This window comes from Ranitomeya variabilis, chromosome 2, assembly GCF_051348905.1.
Source record: "Ranitomeya variabilis isolate aRanVar5 chromosome 2, aRanVar5.hap1, whole genome shotgun sequence".
Lineage (NCBI taxonomy): Eukaryota > Metazoa > Chordata > Amphibia > Anura > Dendrobatidae > Ranitomeya > Ranitomeya variabilis.
Window position 1 is genome coordinate 464,320,307 of NC_135233.1, and position 7,717 is coordinate 464,328,023.

The window sequence follows — 7,717 nt, forward strand, 5'->3', positions numbered from 1 at the left end:
AGACAAGGACTTATTCGTGTCAAGTATCCTCAAGAATAACTGTGCTTCATAGACTTATTGCGTGATTGCATTTTCCTCTGAAGTTTCCTATAGACTGTTAAGCTGCATTTAATATTTACACCAAGTGTTGTGGACTTGAGTTTCTCTCTGCACCTGTTTTAATCACCGTGTGATAATATAGACTTTACCACTTATAAAACTGTGTCCTGTAGTTGTCTTGTTCCACGCAAAGAGTCTCCTGAGTTATCCCCTATAATTATTACATACAGGGTGAGCCATATATATGGATACAGCTAAATAAAATGGGAATGGTTGGTGATATCAACTTCCTGTTTGTGTTTGTGGCACATTAGTATATGGGAGGGGGATACTTTTCAAGATGGGTGGTGACCATGGCGGCCATTTTGAAGTCGGCCATTTTGGATCCAACTTTATTTTTTCCAATGGGGAGAGGGTCATGTGACATCAAACTTATTGTGAATTTCACAAGAAAAACAATGGGGTGCTTGGTTTTAACGTAACTTTATTCTTTCATGAGTTATTTTCAGGTTTCTCTTTGCAGCCATTGACATGTCACAGAGGTTAACGCGAGGAGCGGATAGAAATTGTGTTGATGTCTGGTGAACGCAGTACCCGGGTCATTGCAGCAGATTTCAATGCAAGACACCCTACGCAAGAAAACTGTCACCATTCCCGTGTTATTTAGGTGTATCCATATAAAAGGCCCACCAAAAAAGTTTGCCTCATCACTGAACATAATGTTCTGTGTGAACTGAAGGTCCTGTTCCAATTTTTGTTTTGCCCATTCTGCAAATTCAGCGCACCAATCTGGCATCAGTCGAACATGCCTTCGGTGAATATTAACTACTCACAAATGGCAGCCTTACAAAATCCAGCTGCTGCAGCATCTCAACGAGGATGATCCTGACCGGCGCGCTAAATTTGCAGAATGGGCAAAACAAAAATAGGAACAGGACCCTCAGTTTATACAGAACATTATGTTCAGTGATGAGACAAACTTTTTTGGGTGGGCCATTTATATGGATACACCTAAATAAAATGGGAACGATGACAGTTTTCTTGTGTACTGCGTTCACCAGACATCAACACAGTTTCTATCCGCTCCTCATGTGTTAACCTCTGCGACATGTCAATAGCTGTAATCAAAGAGAAACTGGTAAATAACTGATGAAAGAATAAAGTTATGTTAAAACCAAGCACACCATTGTTTTTCTTGTGAAATTCTCAATAAGTTTGATGTGTCACATGACCCTTTTCCCATTGGAAAAAATAAAGTTGGATCCAAAATGGCCGACTTCAAAATGGCCGTCATGGTCATCACCCATCTTGGAAAGTTTTCCCCCTCCCATACACTAATGTGCCACAAACAGGAAGTTGATATCACCAACCATTCCCATTTATTTAGGTGTAGCCATATAAATGGTCCACCCTGTACATTTTGGACATGCACTGGCTGCATCGTTGGTTGCAAAAATCCAACACGTCGAACCAGTGTTTGAAAAGTTATATGTTCTGACCATTTCTGTGTTCTCATTCTTTTTGTTTGTTGTTTTGGTCACTTTTGCATTTTGTCATTGCTCTCACCCCTAGAGGTACTGTACAGTAGCATGAGGCTGAAGCTGCTCAGGTAGTGCAGCTCACCCGGGATGGCACATCAATGCGAGCTGTGGCAAGAAGGATAACTGTGTGTGTCAGCACAGAGATCAGACTGTGGCGCAGATACCAGGAGACGTGGAGGGGGCTGTAGGAGGGCAACAACGACGTCCACAAGTTGGTGTTGTGCTTACAACCCAGAGTGATTGGCATTTGCCAGAGAACACCAAGATTGGTAGATTTGACATTGGTGCCCTGTGTTTTTCATGGATGAGAGCAGCGTCACACTGAGCACGTGACAGAATTTGGAGATGCCGTGGAGAACGTTGTGCTGCCTGCAACATCCTCCAGCATGACCGGTTTGGCAGTGGGTCAGTAATGGTGTGGGGAGGTCTTTCTTTGGAGGGCCGCACAGCCCGCCATGTGCTCTCTAGAGGTAGCCTGACAGGTAATTAGGTTCGGGGATGAGATCCTCAGACCCCTTGTGAGACCATATGTAGGGGCACTGGACCCTGGGTTCTTTCTGATGTATAATACTATGTTTCATGTGGCTGAAGTGTGTCAGTAGTTCCTGCATGATGAAGGCATTGAAGCTATGGACTGGCCTGCTTGTTTCCCAGACTTGAATCCAATCGATCACATATGTCTCATTCAATCCACGAACGCCACGTTGCACCACACTGTCCAGAAGTTTACTGATGCTTTAATCCAGGTCTGGAGGAGATCCTTCAGGAGAACATCCACCACCTCATCATAAGCATGCCCCTGCGTTGTAGGGAGGTCATACAGGCACGTGGAGGCCACACACAATACTGAGCATCATTTCCTTGTCTTGAGCCATTTCCACTGAAGTTGGATCAGCCTGTAATTTGATTTTCCACTTTGATTTTGAGTATCATTCCAAATTCAGACCTCCATGGGATATTCATTTGAATTTACATTGATCATTTTTATGTTTTATTGTTCTCAACGCATTCTACTATGTATAGTATTATAGTTTATGTATTCTACTATGAATAAAGATTTGCAACTGAAATATTTAATTCAGTGATATCCAGGATGTGGTATTTTAGTGTTCCATTTATTTTTGTGAGCAGTGTATATACTGTATGTATACAGTAAAACAAAATGTAATGGATAATTTCAACCATAATATACAGTGCCTTGAAAAAGTATTCAAACCCCGTGAACTTAATATTTTTTTTACTTCACACCCACAAACCTAAATGTATTTTATTGTGATTCTATGTGATATACCAACACAAAATATTTGTGAAGTGTAAATGAAATGCTACATGGTATTCCAAATATTTTGAAAATATAAATCTGAAAATTCTGACTTGCATTACTATTCAGCCCCTTGTAGTCTAATACCCCTAAATACCCCCAGAAGTCACATATTTAGTGAATTGAGTGCACCTCTGTGTAATTTATCCTCAGTATAGCTAGAGCTGTTCCGTGCAGGCCTCAGCATCATGAAAAACAAGGAACACACCAGACAGGTCAGGGATAAAGTTGTGGAGAAGAGTAAAGCAGGGTTAGGTTATAAAAACATAGCCCAAGCTCTGAATAACTCACAGAGCACGGTTCAATCCATCATCCAAATATGAAAGGAGTATGGCACAACTGCAAACCTACGACGACATGGCTGTCCACCTAACCTGACATCCCAAGCAAGGAGAGCACTAGTTAGAGAAGCATCCAAGAGGCCCTTGGTCGCTCTGGAGGAGCTGCAGAGATCCATAGATCAGGTGGGAGAATCTGCCTACAGAACAAATTCACAAATATGGAAGAGTAGCAAGACCAAATACATTTTTGAAAGCAAGTTCCATTTGCAGTTTGTAAAAAGCCATGTAGGGGACCAAGCCAGCATGTGGAAGAAGGAAGTGCTCTGCTCAGATGACACCAAAATAGAACTTTTTGGTCTGAATGCAAAACGCTGTGTGTGGCGGAAAACTAACACTGCGCATTCTATCAACTGTAAGCTTACTAGCTTATCATTTCCATCCATTCAGTGACATGTAGCATTGAAAGAAAGGTGCTGTATGTCCATATGATACATAATGACAATTTTTGCAGTTCCCACAAAAATAACTGGAGAGAGCCTCGCATAAGGGTGCAACAGAGCCATGTTCTTGAGACAGATGTAGGTCCCAATACTGGTAAAAGTATCTGTCAGGGAGAACACCGGGGAGATCCTGCAGTTCCCACCGCTGTCGCCAATTGGTCAGGCAGAACACTGGGGAGATTAGTTAGGTCCCATTGCTGCCACCAAATTTTCAGGGAGAACAATGGGGAGATCACACAGATCCCACCGCTGCCAACAATTTGTCAGAGGACACAACTGCGCTTTCTTCAATCAAGACAATTACGCACCTGAATGATGAGTTATTGACGGGGCTGCTGCTGGTTTTCCTACTATGTTGGTTATTGTGGAATTCACAGTGAACATATGGTGTACACATCTCCAAGCCAACGCAGATATATATATTTAATATAACCCAGTACAGTCACTGCTAACTTCACAATAAAATGAACTACTAGCTGCCACCATCAGTTGTTTATGCAGGCGGATTGGACACCAGTTACAGGTAGCGTATAGCTTCAGGGGTGCGGTTTACAGAGCAAGAGGAACAGAGATATTACATTTTATATATTTAATCTGGAAAGGTAGGCAGTGTTTGTAAAAAAAAAAAAAATTACAAAGTGATAGTAGGCACTCTAAAGGTCTAACATGCTCATCACCGAATCTTTCTTCATCAGGGGTATGATTGATTACAACGATTCCATCTGAATTGTTTGTAGAGAACCCACAGATTTAGTGGTTTAACTTGATGATCGGTCAGTATTCTCCTCCTGGCGTTTTCATGGAGAACAGACTTGAATAATGACCCTGATATTGTTGGGATCGTGGCACTTAAACCAACACTTCTAAGTCTATGAGGTTTTTTTTACATCTTTTAGGAGTCTGATGGACCCTTGGAGACTGGGCAGGTGTTAGGCAGAATATTTTGGGAGGCGTATGAGTGAATTCTATTCTGTGTCTCTTAGAAACTGCAGGATCCATTGATTCCCGGATATTCTTTGCCAACCCTCTAAGGAGTATTGAAGCCTCCCCTGACACCTCCGGCATCATTGTCTCCCAGTGCCAGATCCCAGGTTGTGAAAGGAGCCTCTTCCTCTACCACTTTTGGGATAGCTCCTGCCTGATTTCCCTTTGCCTCTTTAGTCTTGCCTGGGATGAGAGTGAATTTTCCAAAGGAATGCATCTTCTTCGGACTTTCTTCAGGAAGCCCCTTTTTTAGTATCTGAAACTTCTGGCAGCTCTTCCACGTCGGCCCAAACACCCGCAGGCCTGAAAAGGGGAATGGAGCATAGTTTATTTTTTGAGTGGGTATCTCCTGACCGTGTTTTCAGCCATGGAGCCAGTCTTGCAGCACTGGATATTGCACTGTTGCTTGCCGCAAACCTGAACCGTCTGCCATGAAATCAGTTGCCATCTTCAGCAAGGACAGTGATCTCAAAATTTCTTCTCTAGGGGTTTTGCCCTTTGTGATTTTCCAACTTCTCTACCCAGAGACTCATTGACCTGCCCACCAAAGTGGCAGCTTTGTCTTAATGATGGCCGAGGAGGATTCCCATGTTTTTTTTAAGGAGGTCTTCTGATCTCTTATCCAGTGGATCCTTAAGACTAGGAGTCTTCGAAAGAAATTGGAGGCTTTCCTAGTAACTCTAGCTACCGGTATGTCAACCTTTAGGATCTCTTCCCATACTTTGATCTCTTATGGGTCAAAGGAAAGTGAGACTTCAAATCCCTTGGTATAACTAGCTTTTTATCCACATCTGCCCACTCTTCCAGGATCAAGGCAGTGATATGTTTATTTAGCATAAAACTATTTCTGTGGACTCTTAGTCCACCAAACATTTCGTCCTAAATTGTCAACCGCTCAGAGGGGTCCTTGATTTTCACGGTACACCCTAATGGCCTGAGTGCATCTGTATTCTCTGAAGAAAACAAGTATTAACTCCCTCAGGTAACAGTGGTGTAGAATATTCCATGTCCCACCTGGGTCTTTTAGGCTGGGGAGAGTGAGGTGGCATAAGGGTAGAAATTGCTTTCATGTTGGTTATAAATGGATTGTAAATCCTTAAATATGTTAGCAATACAATCCTCATAGCGCTTTGTTGTAGTTCCCCAGAAATGTAACATTACAGGTGGCACATTTATTAGCTTTCTTTTTAGTAGCTTAGGAGAATCGCGTAGGTGCTTCCTGACCTTGAAGTTAAGGTAGCACTGCTTGGGGCCTACTTGCATTATCTAGGGATGGTTCTATGGACTAGATGTCCAAACTGATAGCTATTGCCAGCAATGCTACCTTACCGTAGAGGGGCAGAATGCCAACACTCTTAAATAGTTTGTCTCACCTGGCTTCAGACCATCTGATCCTTATCTGCTGCCATTCTTGCTAATTGTAAGTTTCACCTCTTATTTTCTGTCTTCAGATTGTAACTCCTCAGGTAGGAGATGACAGTTGTTGCCAAAATTCCGTTCTATGTAGTAGAGATAGAAGCTGCCTATAATACCTCCCTTTTACATAGATGATTTTTAAAAAGATTCTCAGTAATGTAACCATCTTCCCTGACTATAGATTTTACCAGTGAATTGAGAATTTTGAGGCAGATTTCTCTAAGATAGTATACCAAATTTTGTAATATCGACTTAAAATTAACCAATTATTCTCAGGCTGGAGAAGACTTACTTGCAGCATGGTGGCTCAGTGGTTAGCACTGAGGCTTTGCTGTCTTGGGTTCAAATCCCACCAAGAACATCTGCAACGAGTTTGTATGTTCTCCCCGTCTTTGAGTGGTTTTCCTCCCAGTCAGGCCATTTTATATGGACTCCACCAATATATAACAAATTGAGTTCAGTACGGTTAGTGTTTTCACAAGAAGTTGGGAAAGATATGAAATGTCCTATGTTTGTTCCTGATCTAAGCAGATCAGCTTTTAGTTGAGATGAATCAGTGCAGCACTTTATGCACATGCTCAGTAGTGACCAGTGCTGTGGTTTCAGGAATGTCTGAGTTGGTGGTACGGCTTACCGACTGCACAGCCCTTTTTCCCCTGGGTTCTCCAACATTCCAGAGACATACAGATAAGGAATTTAGGTTGTGAGCCCCAGAGGGGACAGGGACGATGTCTGTAAAGAGTTGTTGAATAGGAATATGTATATTTACACAATTTACTGCATTAGAAGACTAGACAAATTAAGCTTCATTAGCTATACACAAAACTAGTTTTAAGCCATAGGAAACAATTTTAGCTTTTGAATTGAGGAAACTGCTATCATACATAGCTTCAAACTTGCTTTATCCCTCAAACACAAGTACATCCCAAAATATGAAGCAAAATTGTATTTACAGAATGCATTCAATTCTTACTGTTAAACCTTGATTGTTGACCAGTATAACCATACATTTTCTTTTTAGTGTTAGAATATTCTCAGTTTACTATTTTACCCCTTTTCCATATATCATTTTACCGCTCTTTTCCTAGTCTCTCCCCCCACATTATCCTACACTTTACTTTTCCCAAAATTTCTTTCTACCCTTCATTTTAACAATGTTCCTTAAAATAAAAATTTAATCTCCTTCTCCCTTATAAATTGGAAACAAACAGCATTTTATTTTGTTGGAATTTTTACATCAGTCACATGTAAGATTTTCAAGCAAATCTCATCCACATGCAGCAGAAGGTCTGTATGGCAAGTGACTAGTAAAAAAATTTTTTTTACATTTCTTAATCAACTTTTGTTGTAAATGCAGCTCATCATGAGCCTCTGCTCTTCAGAAACATAGTCTTTTTTTATATGTAAACCAGCTGGATGAAAAAAAATTATATATTCTTCAGGTGAATAATCTTTTGTGCGGTGCATTGTCCTGTGTGAACCTATGCAGCGATTACAGATTGTTTGGGATACGTTTACCATGGTCTGTGTGTAAATGGGCAGTTAAACAGCCAATTGGTGGAATTTTGCCATTTAGCAGCTTTGTGTTGGATGAACCAGGTAAACTAACATCAAAGAAGAAGATACTTACACAAG